The sequence below is a fragment of the Macaca thibetana genome, chromosome 11 (assembly GCF_024542745.1).
Source record: "Macaca thibetana thibetana isolate TM-01 chromosome 11, ASM2454274v1, whole genome shotgun sequence".
Lineage (NCBI taxonomy): Eukaryota > Metazoa > Chordata > Mammalia > Primates > Cercopithecidae > Macaca > Macaca thibetana.
Genome location: NC_065588.1, coordinates 11,372,897 through 11,395,096, shown reverse-complemented (window position 1 = coordinate 11,395,096; position 22,200 = coordinate 11,372,897). Strand labels below are relative to the sequence as shown.

Genomic DNA, 22,200 nt, shown 5'->3' with positions numbered 1-22,200 from the left:
AGTTTTTCTTGTTGTGGGAATGGTAGGAGCATTAAAAAGGCCCCACATCGGAGGCAAAGGAACGTAGACGGGCAGTAGCTAGAGAAGAACGAAGAGCTCCTGTTGCCCCACCATGAAGTTTTCTCTGATTGACAAGCAATGCCACTATACTGGGAGAGGGACATGAGTGTAGAAAGAGCCTTCTCTACAGTCCATGTGTGGACTCTTGAAGCTGAGCAAAATCACTGAGAACCCCTTTGGCACTCCAGTCTTCCCCAAAACACAAGTTACTGGCATTCCACCACTGGAGCCATTTGAATCTAAATACAGAAAAACTACGGATTGGATTGTATTGTGTATATATCTGTATCTGTATCTATATCTATATCTATATATGTGTGTGTGTATATATATATAATGGAATACTATGCAACCATAAAAATGCATGCATTAACAGCATTTGCAACTACCTGGATGAGATTGGAGACTATTATTCTGAGAGATGTAACTCAGGAATGGAAAACCAAACATTGTATGTTCTCACTGATATGTGAGAGATAAGCTGTGAGGACGCAAAGGCATAAGAGTGATACAATGGACTTTGGGGACTTGAGGGGAAGTGTAGGAGGGGGCAAGGGATAAAAAACTATATATATGGTGCAGTGAATACTGCTTGGGTGATGGGTGCACCAATCTCACAAATCATTACTAAAGAACTTATGTAACCAAATGCCACCTGCAGCCAATAACTTGTGGAAACAACAACAAAAAACACTGCAGAAATGTAAGAGTGCTATTTGGGTCAAAAGACCATTTAAAGCCTTCCTGTCTGCCAGATGTAACTGTTGTGATCTTGGACAAACTATTTAAATCCTCCAGTTTGCACTTTTTAAAAATAAAATGTACTTCTAGCTCTAGTAAATGATGTTCTAAGAAGCAAATAGGATATCCATGATACAAATACCTTGTAATATATGAGTACTAATCCAGAAAATATTGATCAGTATTAGTGCAATTGTCCAAATAATAATTATCCAAGTAAAAACAATATATTCCCTTTAAATTTCAGTTACTGAGATTGCATTATCAAGTCTTCCCGATTTGTAAATTATCTGCAAAGGTAGAGTTGAGTTATTGGTGCTTTTTATTTATTTCTTCTTTTGGTACTGAAGTGAATGATGGTGCTGATCATGATGACGATACTGAATTTCCATCTCTAGTTTCAGCTTTCTACTACAATTTTAATTCTTAGATAGCTCTTAGAAACTCCTACTTAGCAATTTTCATGTTTTCTTAATATACATTTTAGGCTAGGGTAGAAGGTGACAGAATGAAAGAGAATCTTTCTCCATTTGCTTCTAAGCAAACTAAATATAATCCTTTCACTCATAATAGAACACGGAAAAATCATAGCAGGGATTACTATAAAAGAAGATACATCCACATCTGTTGAGAAGGAAATTACAAACTAAGACATTTTTAATGGACTGAAATGGTTTTCACAATGTTAGCTGAGGACCAACCAGAAAGCAAGAGCTGGTGTTTATTGAAGTGAATGCAAGTCACCATAAAAACAAAGAAGTACCACAAATAATTATTTCCAATCCATCAACCTAATCAACAGTGGTATCTGAGACAGCAATTTTTCATTCAGAAGAAATGTCAAGTGCACAGGACAACATCGTTTTGCTTATCTTAGCTGCAGAACTCATAATAGGTATTTGGGTAAATGGATTGATTGGAATAGTGAACTGCATTAACTGGGTAAGACACAGGAAAATCAGTGTCATTTACCTCATCCTCATCAGCTTATCTGTATCCAGAATATGTTTTTTGATTATGTTGCGAATTGATTCACTTTTACAAGTGCTCTCTTCCAATCGATATAGCACTGGTAAAATTAGAAAATTAATATTGTTTTGCATAGTAGTCAACCACTTAGGTGTCTGGCTTGACACCTGCCTCAGCATCTTCTGTTTCCTGAATATAGCTACATTTTTTTCATCCTCTTTTTCTTTGGTTGAAGTGCAGAATTAACAGGGTGGTTATTATTTTTTTTTCTGGGATCTTTGTTATCTTTCCTTATTAGTATCCCAGTGATAGACCACATAATTTCTGATGTTTTAAATAGAGAAACAAACAAGACTTGAAATTTCAAAGTGTATGAAGAGCAGACCATTTACTTAGTGCTCATGAACACTGAGATCATAATTCCCATAACTATTTTGATAGCATCATTTATTTAGTTACTTATTTCTCTTTGGAGACATAGCAAGAGGATGAGGTTCTATATCACAGTGTCCCAAGATCCCAGCACTGAAGGTCATGTAAAAGCCATGAGAATGGTGACCTCTTTCTTGTTTCTCTTTTTGATTTATATCATCTCAATTCATATAGTAGTTTATGGTCACATATTGTCTGCTAGCCAGCTGATATTGAGGTTTAATAAGTTAATAGTATCTTTCTATGTTTTAGGCCATTCATTTGTCACAATTTCAGGAAACAGCAAGATAAAGCAAGCTTCTTTTAGGGTTTTGGGGCAACTGAAGAGCTTTCTAAGAGGCAGAAAAACTCATAAAAAGTGACACTCTCATAGATAATACAGGAAAGCAACTATGTGAAGAACATTTAAAAATTTATTCGTGTATTCTCCCATTGGACTTTCTTGTATTTTAAAACAAATCCCTGGAATAGAATATTTCCTATATGTCTAGAAATCAATATAGATATTTTTATAATTTTATAATTTATAATATAGTTTCACCATTTTATAGTAAAATCAGATGCATTTTAAATGTGCTAAATGACACTTGAAAGTATAAATAAACTGTATTATTTAAAAAGAATAACTCACCAGCTCTACTTATCACTTATTGCTATTTTCAGAAAACTTTGCTCCTATGTGGGAAAAACAGAAAATGTAGGGGAACCCTTGGGGGTGGGAAATATTGACTGAGGATCAATTGGCAAAATTTCCCAACTACAAATTTTAATTAAACAAAATTAAAAATTATTAAATAATTTTAGTTTCTTCCATTCTTCCCTCTTTTCTCCCTTCTTTCTTTCTGTTCTTTCGCTAGAGGCAAAATTTGCGTGGCAGGCTGTAACACCTTTTGTTTTTAAGTTATTCTCTTACAGTCCATTCTTTTTATTTTTCAGGTTTATCTTCACATAGCATTAATGAAGTATTTTTGTCAACATCAGTACTTGCAGTTACAGTGAAGTACTCTTTTACCTTGACCTAGAGAATACGAAAAGGGGATCAACACTGTCCTTGAAGTAATACATGTGGATATAGTTATATTAGCAAGAGAAATAAAAATGGAAGATATAACTTCCAGATTCAAATCAAGGCTACCTGGTGGCCATTCTATCAGGAAATATTTTAAAGGTGTTATTTAAATGCACCTTAGTTCATAAATTTAACTGACCATCTCAGGAAACGTTTTGTGCAACCATTTACATCTATTGAATGTAGGTTTGTGGCAAAACAAAAATAGCATGATATTCATATTTACTTGATTAAGCTTTTGACATTGTAGGGAAGTTTAAAATTTTCCTAGAAGGTTCAAGAATTTGAGTCTATAAACTGTTAATAGACAGATTAATAGACAAAAAGGCATACGAATTTTACTGTGTGCAAACGTGTGTAAGGGAGTCATACAAAATGTAAAAACTCAAAGAAATGATGAGATGGTTGGTGCTTTTATACCATTTTGAGGTTATATAAAAATAGGTACTCAAGAAAGACAAAACAGATTATGGTGGCAGGACAGGCTGTGGGAGGGAGAAAAGAGGAAAGGCCTGGTTAGCAAAGGCTATCTTGTTACAAATATGAAATCTCAAAGGCAGCAGCCCTCAGAAAGAACAGATGGTAGTGAGTGGTACGTATTTCTGTCATGCCTTTAAAGGTGTTAGACCGTCCATTAATCTTTCCTAGATACAGACGAGGAAGGTGGTGGGGTATGCTTTCAGAGAAAGCGTGTTTGCATCTGTTGTTTCCTTCACTTTATTTCCTCTACAGATGCATATCTCCTTCCTGAAGGTCAACTTTTCAGCTCTTCTTGTATTTTCAGCCCTCTTGAATAATCATCTTAAAATATGCCAAATAAATATATATTAGGGTTGAATAGTTTGGTTTCCTTCAACATTATGAAAAGAAAAAAACAACTTTTGTCTGAGATGTGTGAGTCCTTTTTAATTATCAGGTCCAGAGAAACGTTAAAATGAGGCAGCAATTATATCCTACTCCCCACTTTTGAGCTATGTATTCATCTCTTGAAATTGATTGCTATTGCCATCAGAAGTTATAAATTAGCCTAATGATGTTTCACTAGACACTATAACCCACACCCTATAGCTTAACAATGAATAGCCAATCACTACTGAATGTTATTTTTGTAAATCGATGAGAATTTCTGACAAATAACTTTGTATCAGCTTCTGGGACGCTGTCCTCACTTTGGTTCAAGCAAGCTCTTTAAATTATGTATTGTGCCTAGGTCGGGCGGGGTGGCTCATGCCTGTAATCCCGGCACTTTGGGAGTCTGAGGCAGGCAGGTCAGGAGATCGAGACCATCCTGGCCAACATGATGAAACCCCGTCTCTACTAAAAATACAAAAATTTTCCAGGCGTGGTGGTGTGCACCTGTAGTCCCAGTTATTCGGGAGGCTGAGGTAGGAGAATCGCTTGAACTTGGGAGGTGGAGGTTGCAGTGAGCCAAGATCATGCCATTGCACTCCAGCCTGGGTGACAGAGCAAGACTCTGTCTCAAACAAACAAACAAAATTATATATTGTGCCTCAACCTTGTACCGTGAGTAGCATTCAAAGCAACCTACCCTGACCATCACCATTTAGCATACTTCCTGACTCTGCATCTGTCCAGCTCCCAACCCCTTGTATTCTTCTGATTCTGAAACTGTTGGATGTAAAGTGGTGGGTCCTACTGAAAATTTAAACTTATCTCACTCCTTGACTGGAGATCTAGATTTTGCTTGAGCTGTTGTTTCAAACCGTCCCTCACTAGAATGAAGGTGTTTTGTTTGTTTGTTTGTTTGTTTGTTTGTTTTTGTCTTTAACCTGTGGGTAAGAGATTTGGGTTATAGAAAAAAACTGCCTTTTCAAATTTTGTCTCAGGATCAGAGATTCAGGTGAAGGCCAGGCAAAGAGCTCTGCACAGACCTTTTGCTTTTTGTCTTTAACTTGTGGGTAAGAGATTTGGGTTATAGGAAAAAAAACTGCCTTTTCAAATTCTGTCTCAGGATCAGAGGTTCAGGTTAAGGTCAGGCAAGGAGCACAGACCTTTGCTTTTACTGCTCTGTCTTATGGCAGTAAGGTTTGGATCAAGGTATTGGCAATTTGGCGCTATTGATCTCATTTTACACAGCATGCTTTAAAAATTGCAGCTGCTTTCCTGTTGTTTGAAATTTGGGATTGATTTTCCATTTGTTACCAACTCCATTTTGTTAAACACCAGCTGGTTATATATACAACACATATGGAGTATCTTCTTGTAGATATCTAGGAAAGTAGACCCGCCTAACCCAGGATGATTGTAAACAGGAATTGTAACCACTCAGTGAGTTCTCCTTGCCCACTTCCTAGACAGAGCTGATATATCAAGGCAGGGGAATTGCGATAGAGAAAGAGTCTAATTCATGCAGAGCGGGCTATATGGGAGACTGGAGTTTTTTTATTACTCACATCAATCTCCTAAAAAATCTGGGGATTTGGGTTTTAAAGATAATTTGGCAGGGTTTGGAAAGTGGGGAGTGCTAATTTGTCAGGTTGGAGATGAAATCATAGGGAGTCAAAGTTGCCCTCTTGCACTGAGTCATTTTCTGAGTGGGGACCACAAGACCAGATGAGCTAGTTTGTTGATCTGGGTGGTGCCAGCTGATTCATTGAGTGCAAGGTCTGCAAAATATCCCAAGCACTTATCTTAGGTTTAACTATAGGGATATTATCCCAATGAGCAATTTGGGGAGGTCTAGAATGTTGCAGTCTCCAGTTGCATAACTTCTAAACCGTAAGTTCCAATCTTATAGATAATTTGTTAGTCCTGCAAAGGCAGTCTAGTCCCCAGGTAGAAAGGGGGTTTGTTGTGGGAAAGGGCTGTTCATCTTTGTTTCAAAGTTAATCTATAAACTAAGTTCCTCCCAAAGTTAGTTTGGTGTATGCCCAGGAATGAACAAGAACAGGTTGGAGGTTAGAAGCGAGATGGAGTCAGTCAGATCGGATCTTTTCATTGTCATAATTTTCTTGTTATAAATTTTGCAAAGGCGGTTTCACAGTGGCCAAAATGGGGATCTTTAGAAATGCCTATAATAATTTATTTGCATTCACAGTTAGAAAAATCTGGTATTAGAACCAGATTAATAGAATAGGATAGTTACTTACAGTGGTACCTAAGAAGCTTCAAAAAGAAATTCTGAGAAAAATTTCCCCCATTTGGGAGGTAAACAAAAGGACATCTGAAAATTTCTGAGGTAAAAAATATTTCAGAGGCTTTCTCCCTTTTGTCTCCATCTCTGCTTCCCCTTCTCCTACTTTTGCACCTGCGTACTATTTTTTTTTTTTATCAGAACCCTTTTGTGATTTGCCTTTTGTTTCATTACCACCATGTAAGAAAATTCTCCAGATCTTTGACCCACTCCCTGAAACTCCTATTGTAGCAGTCCTGGGGTCACTCTGAACCCTGTCTAGTTCTGGGGGCTGCCTGATTCTTGAATGTTTCTTGTCTAAATTAAACTCTGTTCAATTTAGTTTGCCTAAAGTTTTTCTCTCAGTAGATGGCTTATTTGCAGTACAGCTCCCAGCCATCCCTAGGAGCATCAAGTGACCAAGCAAGGTACTCAGTGGGCCCTTTGTGTCCATTGCTGTCTCACAGCATCTAGGGACTATGGGTGAATTCTGTCTCTGATCCCGAAGCTCCACAGATTTGTGTTTTGATCTTTCCAAATTTGTTGAAGCAAATTTTTGATCTGAACTGGTTTTGGAAGTCACAACAGAAGTTACACTGGGTCCAAGATAAAACTTGATCCAATAATTAACTAGATTGGGTTTAGTCAGAGGTCTTTTTGGAGTAAGCAGCTAGGCAGACATGAGCACATCAGGAAAGGACTCCCACCATAAGGAATGTCAGGTGACCATCAGGTGATTATCAGGCAGTCAAACTGTCTCTCTAAAATAATAATTGGTCACAGGTGGTGCCAGGGAAAGGCAGTCTTCGGATAGTTAGAAAACACCTGGAGCTGGTGATCAGTCACTTCCTGATAAGATCTTGAGAGTTGGGGGAGTGGACTCAAGCATGCGCAATAAGAGGCAAAATGGTGGCGTTTAACCTTGCCATTTTTGTTTGTTTCTGGGGCTAATATTTATACACATAAATGTAGGCCTTTGACTTGGGGGTTTATACATTGGCATGGTTCTAGGGGTTGCCTCTCTCTTCCCTTGATTTTTCCTTCGGGTGGGCCATTCACATGCACAGTGGCCTGCCAGCACCCGGGACGGGTTGCATGCACAGCATATTTACTGAAGTTGTGTGCATGCTCATTTGAGGCATTCTTCCCTCACCAGTTGAGCATTCCTCTCTACCTCGAATACAAGAGAACCTAATAGTTAGGCAGTTATCTCATCACCCTTATTCAGTCTGAAGAAGTTACAGAAGATAGATCTTCATCCCTCTGCAGCCATTAGGATTAAAGGTTCTCTTATAAAAGGGAGAGGAGAAATTTCAGAGGTGTTTGAACCAGAGCAACTCCATCTTAAATAGGGGCTGGGTAAAATAAAGCTGAGACCTACCAGGTTGCATTCTGGATGGTTAGACATTCTAAGGCACAGGATAAGACAGGAGGTTGGCACAAGATACAGGTCATAAAGACCTTGCTAATTAAACAAGTTGGAGTAAAGCAGCAGCCCAGAACTCACTAAAACCAAGATGGAGATGAGAGTGACCTCTGGTCATCCTCACTGCTTCACTCGCACCAGCACCATCACAGTTTACAAATGCCATGGCAACATCAGGAAGTTACCTTATATGGTCTAAAAAGGGGAGGCATGAATAATCCGCTCCTTGTTTCACATATAATAGATAACCATGAAAATGGGCAACCAGCAGCTCTTGGGACTGCTCTGTCTATAGACTAGCCATTCTTTTATTCCTCTTCTTTCTTAATAAACTCGCTTTCATTTTACTCTGTGGACTCACCCTAAATTCTTTCTTGCATGAGATCCAAGAACCCTTTCTGGGGGTCTGGATTGGGACCCCTTTTCGGTAACAGTAGGACCTCTGGTAAAGTAAGCTTGCTTCTTTTTCAGATCTAGCCATGCTGAGTTCATACATGGAGAATGCTTTATTTGCCTTATTCCTTGATAAGCTCCCCACTGAGCTCAGTAATTTTGGCTAAATTTCGAACAAGATCAGTTTCCAAAATACACTTTTCTGGCATTTAGCTGGCTAAGTTCTGAAATTCTTTTTTGAAATTAACTTACATCTATAAAGGAAATCTCCAATTAAAAAGGTGCCTGCCTCTGTGCACCTGAGAGAGAGGGAGAGCTAAGCCACTAGAAACTTTTTACTATTTGTTTAAATTTACAAAGCAAGTCTTATCTTTGTTTAAGGCAGTTTTATTGACCAACTTGTCTTAATTGGGCCTTTAGATACACCCTTCTTCCTTGGTTTGGGCAAATAATGGTACAATATTTAGGCCTGAAATCCCAGCTGTGTGCTTTTGAGATGTAATTTTTTTCTTCCTTGTTTTACCAAAGTCATCTCTTTGGGGATGCAGAATTACATTTGTGTATCAGTCCATTTTCATGCTGCTGACAAAGACATACCTGAGACTGGGAAGAAAAAGAGGTTTAATTAGACTTACAGTACCACATGGCTGGGAGGCCCCAGAATCATGGCAGGAGGTGAAAGGCATTTCTTACATGGTTGTGGCAAGAAAAAATGAGTAAGATGCAAAAGCAGAAACCTCTGATAAATCCACCAGATCTCATGAGACTTATTTACTACCACGAGAACATTTTGGGGGAAACTATCTCAATGATTCAAATCATCTCTCACCAGATCCCTCCCACAACACTTGGGAATTATGGGAGTAGAATTCAAGATGATATTTGGGTGGGGACACAGCCAAACCATACAATTTTGCCCCTGGCCCCTCTAAATCTCGTGTCTTCACATTTCAAAACCAATCATGCCTTCCCAGCATGATTTAAGACTTCCCAAAGTCTTAATTCATTTCAACATTAAAAGTCCAGAGTCCAAAGTCTCATCTGAGACAAGGCAAATCCCTTCCACCTATGAACCTGTAAAATCAAAAGCAAGCTAGTTAATTCCTAGATGCAACAAGTATTGGGTAAATACAGGCATTCCAAATGGGAGAAATTGACCAAAGCAATGGGTTTCCAGGGCCCATGCAAGTCCAAAATTCAGCAAGCATTCAAATTTTAAAGCTCCAAAATGATCTCCTTTGACTGCAGATCTCACATCCAGGTCACCGTGATGCAAGAGGTGGGTTCCCATGGTCTTTGGCAGCTTCAACCCTGTGTCTTTGCAGGGTACAGCCTCCCTCCCAGCTGCTTTCATGTGCTGGCATTGAGCATCTGTGGCTTTTCCAGGTGAATGATGCAAGCTGTAGGTAGCTCTGCCATTCTGGGGTCTGGAGGATGGTGGCCCTCTTCGCACAGCTTCACTAGGTGGTACCCCAGTAGAGACTGTGTGAGGGCTCTGAGCCCACATTTCCCTTCAACCTGCCCTAGCAGAGTTTCTCCATGAGTGTCCCCCGCTGTGGCAGCAAACTTCTGCCTGGCATCCAGGCACTTTGGTACATCTTCTGAAATCTAGGTAGAGGTTCTCAAACCCCAATTCTTGACTTAGATGAAGGCTCAACACCACATGGAAGCTGCCAAAACATGGGGCTTGCACCCTCTGAAGCCATGACTTGAGCTCTATATTGGACCCTTTCAGCCATGGCTGGAGCAGCTGAGACACAGGGCACCAAGTCCCTAGGCTGCACACAGCACAGGGACCCTGAGCCCAGACTTTGAAACAATTTTGTCCTAGGACTCTGGGCCTGTGATGGGAGGGGCTGCTGTGAAGACCTCTGACATACCCTGGAGACATTTTTCCCATTGTCTTGGGGATTAACATTCAGCTCCTAGTTAGCTATGCAAATTTCTGCAGCCTGCTTGAATTTTTCCTCAGAAAATGTTTTTTATTTTTCTTTTATTCTTTCTTTTTTTTTTTTTTTGAGATGGAGTCTTGCTCTGTCACCCAGACTAGAGTGCAGTGGCATGATCTCAGCTCACTGCAACCTCTGCCTCCCGGGTTCAAGTGATTCTCCTGCATTAGCCTCCCAAGTAGTTGGGATTACAGGTGCCTGCCACCACATCTGGCTAATTTTTGTATTTTTAGTAGAGGTGGGGTTTCACTATGTTGGCCAGGCTGGTCTCAAATGCCTGACCTCGTGATCCATCTACCTTGGCCTCCCAAAGTGCTGGGATTACAGGAGTGAACCACCACACCTGGCTGAATTTTTTTTTTTTTTTTTCCTGTTACATTGTCTGGCTGCACATTTTCCAAATTTTTACGCTCCGCTTCCTTTATAAAACTGAATGCTTGGCTGGGCATGGTGGCTCATGCCTGTAATCCCAGCACTTTGGGAGGCTGAGGCAGGTGGATCTCCTGAGCTCGGGAGTTTGAGACCAGCCTGACCAACATGGAGAAACCCCATCTCTACTAAAAAAAAAAATTAAAAAAAAAATAATAAAAAAAATTAGCTGAGTGTGGTGGTGCATGCCTGTAATCCCAGCTTCTCAGAAGGCTGAGGCAGAATTCCTTGAACCTGGGAGGCAGAGGTCGCAGTGAGCCAAGATTGTGCCATTGCACTCCAGCCTGAGCAACAAGAGTGAAACTCAGTCTCAAAAAAAAAAAAAAAGAAAAAGAAAACTGAATGCCTTTAACAGCACCCAAGTCACTTCTTGAATGCTTTGCTGCTTAGAAATTTCTTCTGTCAAATACCCTAAATCATCTCTCTCAAATTCAAACTTCCAAAAATCCCTGGGGCAGGGGCAAAATGCTGCCAGTCTCTTTGCTAAAACATACCAAGAGTCACCTTTGCTCCAGTTCCCAACAAGTTACTCATCTCCATCTGAGACCACCTCAGCCTGGACCTTACTGTCCATATCACGATCAGGCTTTTGGTCAAAGCCATTCAACAAGTCCCTAGGAAGTTCCACACTTTCCCACATTTTCCTTTCTTCTTCTGAGCCTCTCAAACTGTTCCAAACTCTGCCTGTTACCCAGTTCCAAAGTCGCTTCCACATTTTTGGGTATCTTTTCAGCAATGCCTCACTCTATTGCTACCAATTTATTGTATTAGTCTGTTTTCATGCTGCTGATAAAAACATACCTGAGACTGGGAAGAGAAAGAGGTTTAATTGGACTTATAGTTCCACATGGCTGAGGAGGCCTCAGAATCATGGCAGGAGGTGAAAGGCATTTCTTACATGGTGGCAGCAAGAGAAAATGAGTAAGATGCAAAAGCAGAATCCCTTGATAAAACCATAAGATCTTGCGAAACTTATTCACTACCAGGAATACAGTATAGGGGAAACCGCCCCCATGATTCTAATTATCTCTCACAGGGCTCTTCCCACTACATGTGGGAATTATGGGAACACAATTCATTAGCAGACTGGAACCCCACAGGCATGAGCTAGAATGCCACAAAGATGGACTGAAACTGCATCTGTTCTTGCTGCTGCTTACCTTCACAACAAAGGTGTCCTACAGAAACCAGGGCCATTTGTTGTGGAGCTGAACACACAGCAGATAAAGAAACTGAAAGAAGATCCAGAGGAATGGGAGAGCAATGGCAGGCACAGCTGCTGTTTCAGGTCAAGAGGTGAATCAGCAGATCAGCAACAATGAAGTGAGTGCTGACATCCTAGAATACAGACATACATCCTAGAATACTGTATTCTAGGATTCCCTTTCCATCAGTACCTCAACTGAAGTCAGTAAGTGGGGAAGGTGTGTGTGCTACGAAATGGCTGCTGGTTCCCCTCTGTCTTTGAGCTCTCCTAAGAGAATCTCCCTTGCAGGACACCCTAACTGGAAACACACTATGGAGGCAATTTTAAGGAATGCATTTCATTATAGCCAAACTGACACATTAAAAAGCCATCTCAGAAGCTGTCATAATGTCAGTGGAGGCTGGGATCGTTCCAGGAATGAAATTTAGTTGGTGAATGACTAAAAGTAATGAAAATAAGTCAGTGTTTTTAGGTCCCCAACATTCACCCTGTATTCCATGTTGTTTTTTTTTTTTTTTTTTGTCTTTTTTTTTTTTTTTGAGGTGGAGTCTTGCTCTCTCTCCCAGGCTGGAGTGCAGCAGCACAATCTCGGCTCACTGCAAGCTCCCCCTCCCAGGTTCACACCATTCTTCTACCTCAGCCTCCTGAATAGCTGGGACTACAGGTGCCCGCTACCACGCCTGGCTTATTTTTTGTATTTTTAGTAGAGACAGGGTTTCACCGTGTTAGCCAGGATGGTCTCCATCTACTGACCTCGTGATTTGCCCGCCTCGGCCTCCCAAAGTGCTGGGATTACAGGCATGAGCCACCGTGCCCACCCCCTGTATTCCATGTTTAAAATTAACAGGAACAACAAAAATCTGCTCCTATCTAACAGATGAAATTATCCCTCCCTACATTTAGTATTCAGTTTGCCTTAATAATCACCTCAAAATATAGTGGCTTAAAACAGGAATATACACTATTACCTACCAGGTCCCTGTGCATCAAGAATTCAGGGATGACTTGGCTGTGTTTTCTGGCTCTGGGTGTGTCACGTGGTTGTGGTCAAACAGTGGCTCCAGTCACCTTAAAGGCCTCTTCTAAGTGCCTACACCAGGAAGACTCCAAGAGCTGGGGGTGGGCAGTGAACTGAGGCTCCTCACGTATCTCTTTCTATTTTTATTTTGTTTCTCTACATAGTTTCTCCAGCATTTGGCTCAAGGCTCCAAGGGCACATGTGACAAGACGGCGCCAGCTTTTTAAACCTTGGAAGTTCTTCTGTGTCAGTTCTGTGGCATATAATTTACTAAAACACATCATGAAGGCTCGTTTTGAAGAGAGAGGGGAATAAGACTCCATCTGTTCTTATGAGGTATGTCGAAGCACTTGGACATGTTTTCAAACCACCAATCTTGATGATTCAGAAATGTGCTCCACTTTCCAATTTCATCCTGATACAAATGCATTATCTTTGGACGATGCCAATTTTCCCCTCAGTTTCATCATGAGCCTTTCTCCATAATTCAGAATCTGTAGATGATGCTGTAAAACTAATGACTGCCAAGCTATTCTACATGAAATAGTGGGCAAAAGAGGGAAGAAAACTTGATGAGCAGTAAAAATGTATACACGACATTTTTCACTTACACTAGGATCAAATAACACCCGTAGGACCAACCATCCTATAAATGCTTTCTATAAATTCTGGATAAAATATTTTAAAAAACAACCATCTGAAGGCAATGGAGAATGAACAAAATAGGCAGATATTGGAGAGCGATCAACAGTTGGAAGAAGGGAATAGCAAGGAGTGAGTTTCCTGATTTTATTGCATGCTCCAGTATACACCATGCAGAGGAATAAAACGTCAGTAGAAAAGCTGTAGCCTTACTGGGTTGAAGTAACAGAGGACTGAGTTTAGGGTAACAAGAGCTGCAGGAGGTCAGAGGAAAATCTGAGAAAGGAGGAGGTCTGAGAAGGGGAGCCCCAACTTTTGAAAATGAGCTGTTCAAAGCTTTGGCTGGTACCTACACCACACTTGTATAGGGCAGACTTCACATAGTCCAGCTAAAATAATTAAATTGAGATTTCAGTTATCATCAAGTACAGTGAAGGCTGAGCTATCAACAAAACACATTACTTTCGGCAAAGATACTCTGCTTGAAAACTCAAACTACATTCCAATACCTTACATAACAGTCATATTCCTTGTCCATTCTTGTTCCTACCATGGTTCTAACTCCTACTTTTATTCATTACATTAATCAAAGTAATTCTCTTTCATAGAGAAAACTGGAAGTTAGGTAATCGAGGAATGTTAAAAATAACTATTTTAGCAGATGCGCAAAATTCTCAAGCACATATATTACAGCTTTCTATAGTCATATACATCCTTTATATACTTGCTTGAATTGGCATAGAAAACCCTCAGTTTGTTAATGTAATTCAAAGAAATAGCCACTCCATAATATATAAAATAAGAATAAAAGTTACATATATATTTATTATTTATATAAACTGTGATTGATGACCACATTCAGTATTCCATCCTACCTAGAAATTTTCTAAAGATTTTCATGAACTCACTGAATTTAATATTACTTTGAAGCCCTTAATTGACTTAGGAATCTTGGAAATTAAATGTAAGCTGATAGGCTACAGAAAATAATTACTGTCAATATGTGGAATTTTTCATAATTTGTATTCAGTTTATTTGAAAACATGATTTTACATTCTTTTGGTATTTTAACATTATGTGGGCATATTAGTTTACCTTATCAGTAAACAGATATAGGAATTTAGGAATTCTTTTTTTTAAAATTTATTTGTAAGTTTCATAGGTACAGAGTAGGTGTATATATTTATTGGGTACATGAGATGTGTTGGTACAGGCATGCAATGTGTAATAATCACATAATGAAGAATGAGGTAGCCATCCCCTCGAACGTTTACCTTTTTTTGTTACAAACAATCCAGTTATAGTCTTTCAGTTGTTTTAAAATGTACAATTAAATTATTGACTATTGAATAGTAGGTCTTATTCATTCTTTCTGGTTTTTGTTGTTGTTGTTGTTTGTTTGGGTTTTTTTGGTAACCATTAACCAGCCACACCTTCCCTTTAGCCCTGACTCCCTTTCCAAGCCTTTGGTAACCATCCTTCCCTCTCTATATCCATGAGTTCAATTGTTTTGATTTTAAGATCCCACGGATAAGTGAGAAAGTGCAATATTTGCACAGAAAGAGAAAGAAGTGTTTGCCGTTCTGTGCAAACATTGCAGTTATTTCTGACTTATTTAACATAACACAATAATCTCCAATTCTACTCATATTGCTGCAAATGACAGGATCTCATTTTTTAAATGGCTGAATAGTAATTCATTGTGTATATGTACCACATTATCTTTATCTATTCATCTGTTGCTGGACACTTAGGTTGCTTCCAAATCTTGGCTATTGTGAACAGTGCTACAACAAACATGGGAGTGTAGATACCTCTTTGATAAACTTATTTCCTTTCTTTTGGGTAGAGATATCCACTAGTGAGATTGCTGGATCATATGGTAGCTCTAATTTTAGTCTTTTGAGAAACTTTTCAGCTGTTTTCCATAGTGGTTGTAGTAATTTACATTCCCACCTGCAGTCTACAATGGTTTCCATTTTTCCACATCCTCACCAGCATTTGTTACTGCCTGTCTTTTGGATATAAAGTGTTTTAAGTGGGATGACATGATATCTCATTTTAGTTTTGATTTGCATTTCTCTGTATGATCCATGATGTTAAGTATCTTTTCATATGTCTGTTTGACATTTGCGTATCTTCTTTTGAGAAATGCCTATTCAAATCTTTCATCCATTTTTGATCAGATTGTTAGCATGTTTTTTCCTATACGGTTGTTTGAGGTCCTTTTATATTCTGGTTATTAATCCCTTGTCAGATGAGTAGTTTGCAAATATTTTCTCCCATTCTGTGGGTTGTCTCTTCACTTTGTTGATCATACCCTTTGCTGTGTAGAAGGTTTTTTTTAACTTGATGTGATCCCAATTGCGCATTTTTGACTTGGTTGCTTGTGCTTGGGGGATATTACTACTCAAGAAATTTTTGCCCAAACCCATGTCCTGGAGAGTTTCTCTGATGTTTTCCTATGGTATTTTCATAGTTTGAGGCCTTAGATATATATTTTTTAATACATTTTTGTATGATTTTTGTATAGATATATGGGTCTAGTTTCATTCTTCTACATATGGATATTCAGTTGTCCCAGCACCATTTATTGAAGAGACTGTCTTTCCCCCAGTTTATGTTCTTGGCAGCTTTGTCAAAAATGAGTTTACTATAGGTGTGTGGATTTGTTTCTAAGTTGTCTATTCTGTTCCATTGGTCTATGTGTCTGTTTTAATGTCAGTACCATGCTGTTTTGATTACTATAGCATCTGTAGTATAATTTGAAGTCAGGTAACTTGATTCCTCCAGTTTTGTTCTTTTTGCTTAGGATGGTTTTGGCTATTTTTGGTCTGTTGTGGCTCCATATAAATTTTAGGATTGCTTTCTCTATTTCTGTGAAGAATGTTTTTGGTATTTTGATAGGAATTGCATTGAATCTGTAGATTCTTTGTGTGGTATAACCAGTTTAACAATGTTGATTCTTCTAATCCATGAACTTGGAGTATTTTCTCATTTGTTGGGTGTCCTTTTTAATTTCTTTCATTAGTGTTTTATAGGTTTCATTATAGAGATCTTTCATTTCTTTGGTTAAGTTAAATCCCAGGTATTTAATTTAGTGTGTGGCATTTGTAAGTGTGATTACTTTTTTGATTTTGTTTTCAGATTGTTCACTATTGGCATATAGAAATATACTAATTTTTGTATTTTGATTTTGTATCCTGCAAATTTACTGAATTTGTTCATCAGTTCTAATAGTTTTTTGGTACAGCCTTCAAGTTTTACAGATATAAGATCATACTGTTTGCAAACAAGGATAATTTGACTTATTCCTTTCCTATTTGGATGCTCTTTATTTATTTTTCTTGTCTGATTGCTCTAGCTAGAACTTGTATTATTACATTGAATAACAGTAGTGAAAGTGAGCATTCTTGTCATGTACCAGATCTTAGAGGAAAGCCTTTTAGTGATTCCCATTCAGTATGAAACTAGTCGTGGGTCTCTTTATATGGTTTTTATTATGTTGAGATGTTCCTTCTATATCCAGTTTTTTTGAGTGCTTTTATCATGAAGGAATGTTGAATTTTATCAAATGCTTTTTCAGCATTAATGTAAATGATCATATGGTTCTTGTCCTTCATTCTGTTGATACGATGTATCACATTGATTGATTTGTATATGTTGAACCATCCTTGCATCCCAGGGATAAATCCCACTTGGCCATAGGGAATTGTCTTTTTAATGTATTATTAAATTTGGTTTGCTAGTATATTATTGAGACTTTTTCATCAATATTCATCAGAGATATTTGCTTGTTGTTTTTCTTTTCAGATGTGTCTTAGTCTGGTTTTGGTATCAGGGTAATAAGAGTTTCAAGAATTGGTATCAGGGTAATAAGAGTTTCAAGAATGAGCCTGGATGTAGTCCCTCTTGCTCTGTTTTTCAGAATAGTTTGAGTAGGATTGGTATCAGTTCTTCTTTAAATGTTTGGTAGAATTCAGCTCTAAAGCCATCTGCTGCCAGGCTGTTTTTTTTTTTTTTTTTTTTTTTTTTTTTTTTTTTTTTTTAATAAACTGGGAGATTTAAATTGCAGATTCAATCTCATTACCTGTTTTTGGTCTTATCAAGTTTTAGATTTCTTTATGGTTCAATCTTGGTAGGTTGTATGTGCCTAGGAATTTGTCCACTTTTTTCTAGAGATTCCAGTTTATTGGCATATAGTTGCTCATAGTAGTCACTAATAGTTTTTTGAATTTCTGTGGTATCAATTGTAATATCTCCTTTTTCATGTCTGATTTTATTAATTTGTATCTTTTTTTCTTAGTCTGCCTAAGTGTTTGTCAATGTTGTCTAACTTTTCAAAAAAACAAGGTTTGTTTCATTGATCTTTTGTATTGTTTTCTTCATTTCAATTCCATTTATTTCTACTTTTGTAATAAAGATCCGTAATTTGTGATTGCTTCTACTAATTTTGGGTTTGGGTTACTCTTGTTTTTCTAGATCTTTAAGATACACATTTAGGTCGTTTATTTGAAGTTTTTCTTCTTTTCTGATGTAGGCCCTTATAGCTATAAACTTCCTTCTTAGTATTGCTTTTGCTGTATCCCATAGATTTTGGTATGTTGTGTTTCCACTATCACTTGTTTCTAGCATTTTTGCCATTTCCTTTTAAATTTCTTTGTTGACCTACTGGTCATTCAGGAGTATTTTATTTCATTTCCATGTTTGTGTAGTTTCCAAAATTCCTCTTGTTAATGATTTCTTGTTTTATTCCATTGTGGTTAGTGTAGATGCTTGGTATTATTTCAATTTTTTGGATTGTTTAAGACTTGTTTTGTTATCTAACATATGGTCTATCCTTGAGAATAATCCATGTGCTGAGGAAAAAATTGTTTATTCTGCAACTGTTGGATGAAATGTTAAGTAAATATATAAAAGTCAATTTGTTCTATAGTACAGATTAAGTCTAATGTTTCTTTGTTGATTTTCTGTCTGGAGGATCTGTCCAATGCTGAAAATGGAATGTTAATGTCTCCATCTATTATAATATTTGCTCTAATCATATTTGATTTATATACCTGGGAGCTCCAGTGTTGAGTGAATATATCTTTACAATTGTTATATCCTTTTGATGAATTGACACATTTATCATTGTATGTTGACCTTCTTTGTCTCTTCATAGGTTTTTTCTTGAAATCTATTTTGTCTAATATTAGTATAGCTACTCCTCTTTCTTTGGTTTCCATTGCCATGAAATATCTTTTCCATCCCTTTATTTTCTATCTTTGCGTGTCTATATAGGTGAATTGTGTTTCTTATAGGTAACTGATTAGTGATTTTTTTTTTTTTCCCAATTAGCTAGCGTATACCTTTTGCTTGGAGAGTTTAGTCCATTTACATTCAATGTTATTATTGGTAGTAAGGACTTACTTCTGATATTTTGTTATTTGTTTTCTGGTTATGTTGTGGTCTGCTCTTCTTTCTTTCCTTCCTATCTTTCTTAGTGAAGGTTATTTTCTCTGGTGATATGATATAGCTTCTTGCTTTTTATTTTTTTGTGTATCCATTGTATTATGTTTTTTGATTTGTGATTACCATGAGGCTTGCAAATACTATCTTGTAACCCATTATTTCAAGCTGATTACAACTTAGCACTGTTTGCATAAGCAAACAAACTAGCACAAAAACTAAACAGATGAAGACTCTACACCTTAACACCATCTTCTCAGTTTTTAACTTTTTGCTGTCACTATTTATATCTCATTGTGCTGTCTATATCTTCAAAGGTTGTGGGAACTATTTTTTTTTTTATCGGTTCATGATTTAATTTTTGTACTTTAGTGAGGTTTATGCACAGGGTTATACTAGTCTGTGTTTTTCTGTCTCCTTACTATTACCAGTGAGTTTCATAGCTTCAGGTGATTCCATATTGCTCGTTAATGCCCTTTTCTTTCGGATTGAAGTAATCCTTTTAACGTTTCTTATAGGACAGATCTGGTGTTGATGAAATCCCTTAGCTTTTGTTGGTTTGGAAAAGTCTTTATTTCTCTTTCATGTTTGAAGAATATTTTCTCCAGTAACACTATTCTGGGCTAAAAGTTTTTTCCTTCAGCACTTCTAATATGTCATACCACTGTCTCCTGGGCTTTTTCCACTGAAAAGTCGACTGCTGCTAGATGTAGTGGAGCTCCATTGTACATTATTTGTTTCTTTTCTTTTGCTGCTTTAGAATCCTTTCTTTATCCTTGACCTTAGGGAAATTGATTATTAAATTCCTTGAGGTAGTCTTCTTCAGTTTTCCCAGCATTGTTTGTTGAGAAAAACGATTAATTCCTTTCGAATTGCAATAGTACCTTTTTTTGAAATCAATTGACCATGACTATTGGTGTTAGTTTCTGGACTCTCAGTTGTGTTTCATTGTTTTTTTCTGTCTACTGTAATGCGAGTACCATAGAATCCTGATTAGTGCAGCTTTGAAGTAAGCTTTGAAATCAGAAAGTGTAATCCTCCAAATTTCTTATTTTTTAACAATTTCTTTTTGTGATCTGTTCACTTGGCATTTCCAGATATATTGTAGGAGTAGTTTTCCACTTTCTGTGAAAAAAAAGTCTTCTGGGATTTAATAGGGATTGCACTGAATACATATAAGTTGACTTTTCACCTATAAACACTCTTCTTGTGCTAGATTTCAGTTCAGCTGGTCATCCTTGCTTGTACAACTCTGTGATGAATTGAAAATATAATTTCAGCCTTTTATTTTTCTTATCCTAGTTGTTTCAGAAGGACGTTATGCCTTTCTGAACCTTGTGTGTTCTGCTCAAAAATGGAAGTTCTCAGCCAGGTGTGGTTGTTCATACCTGTATCCAAGCACTTTGGGAGACCAAGATGAGGGGACCACTTGAGCACAGGAGTTGAAGAACTGACTGGGCAACATAGGGAGACTCTGTCTACAAAAAAATAAAAACAAAAATATATGGGTGTTTTCGTGCATGCCTGTAGTCCCAACTACTCACAAGGTGAGGTGGGAGGACCACTTGAGCCCAAAAGTTTGAGGCTGCAGTGAGCTGTGATGTAGCCAGTGCACTCCAGCCTGGGTGACAGAGGAAGAACCTGTCTCCCTCCCTCCACCCGAAACAAGGAGGTTCTCACTGGTATCTTTTATGTATCAAGTAACACCTGATCGTATGAAAAATTAATAATCCTTGATTCCTGCCTGTACCAGACAGGTAAATTTGAAAGCAGTTATACAAATAGTATATTAACTCCTCTTAAAGACTTCCCAAGGAGAATATTATTATCATCTGTATTTTACAGGTGATTATACCAAGGCAGAGACTAGTTGTTAAATGAGGTCTCAGACCACACCTGTATGAAGCAGAAAATCTGGTTTCTTGTCTTGGCAGGCTGACTCCAAAATTCTCTCTTAGAAACAATTATATTATAAAAATGGAAAATAAATAAAATCCAAGATTGGAGACTGATTTTTAACATCTATTCATCTTAAACCATTGAGTAAACTATTAAACAATCAAAAATAAATTAAACAGAGAAAAATAAAACCAAATATTCATATACAAAGGAGTCTAGACTCTACAATGAAAACGTGTTTTTCAAGTGACCCACAATAGTTACATAATTACTGCATATTTTAATTAAACAATAAATATGTAAGTATTAACTAGACTCAAGAGAATAACTTAGTGAAAGGACTAAGCATGAGCGGTAAGTTTTATAAATATTGAAAATGGACCAAAAAGCCCAAATGGGAAAATAGGTCTATTTCCACCTGGATGATCTCCCTGAAGTTAATTTTCCATTTTGGAAATTATAGGACAATAATTCCTCCTATTCATGAGGGGTGAGTATGTGTGTATGTGTGTGTATGTATAATAGGTTATACAAAAATATTACTTAGTAGCAACCAGGTTTTAAGGACTATTGGCCTTTTTGAGGTTCCTAAGAAAACCTTGAATGCTTTCGGTAGGAAAAGTTGGGCTTCACTCTATGTATTACTGGCGTTGAAAAAAAATAAATCTACTTTGGTGATGATCCTAGGTGTCCTCAAGCTCCGTTCACCAGGCTATACAACCAATGTGTCATATATGTATTGAGTTGTAAAATACCTCTAACAACTGAAGTTGCTAAGCACAAATTATGGAGACATTAAACAAGGAAAAATTGCAGAACAATTAAAAAAACTCTTCCTTGGCATGCTAGTAGATGGGAATTCAGCTTTCACTTCAACATCAAAATGGAAAATTTTCTTACAGAAAGGACATTGTGTTTGAATAGGAATTAATTTGAGCTGTTTTGGAAATTATCATGTTTTCCATAAAGACAGCATTGATTTCATCCATTAGCATATTGAGATGCTTTCCCGTTTGACATTGGTCACAGAATTTAAAAGGAACAAGAACATTACTGCACATTCAGGAATCAGGTACACAAAGAAGTTAAGGTCAGGACCTTGAAAGGAATCTTGTCCAGTGATATTAGGCCTACTTTTTAAAACATTCAGACATAATAAATTTACTACCAATCATTTTTTCAATAACAGCAATGATATATTTATTTTTCCCATGGACGCCTACATTAAGCTTGTAGACTATTTTTATATTTCAGCATTTTTTTCTTTGAGTCCTTTTAAAAGTTGTTAAACAATCCTGAAATTTCCTTTACAGTATGCTGTTAACTAATTACATTTTTTCAAAGTCTTTTGGCATAATGATTGATTAAAGGAAATCTCCAGT

The 22,200-nt window shown here is 37.6% G+C and overlaps 2 protein-coding genes across 2 annotated transcripts in view; both read left to right on the top strand.

The window, feature by feature from the left end:
- The window catches only part of MAGOHB (mago homolog B, exon junction complex subunit), a 1,022,454-nt gene that overhangs the window by 322,532 nt on the left and 677,722 nt on the right, over positions 1–22,200 (top strand). The window lies entirely within an intron of this gene.
- The window catches only part of LOC126930774 (taste receptor type 2 member 64-like), a 38,404-nt gene continuing 34,036 nt past the window's right edge, over positions 17,833–22,200 (top strand). The window contains exon 1 of the mRNA XM_050748277.1: positions 17,833–21,890. The gene's annotated coding sequence lies outside the window, so the exon portion shown is untranslated. The remainder of the gene's footprint in view (positions 21,891–22,200) is intronic.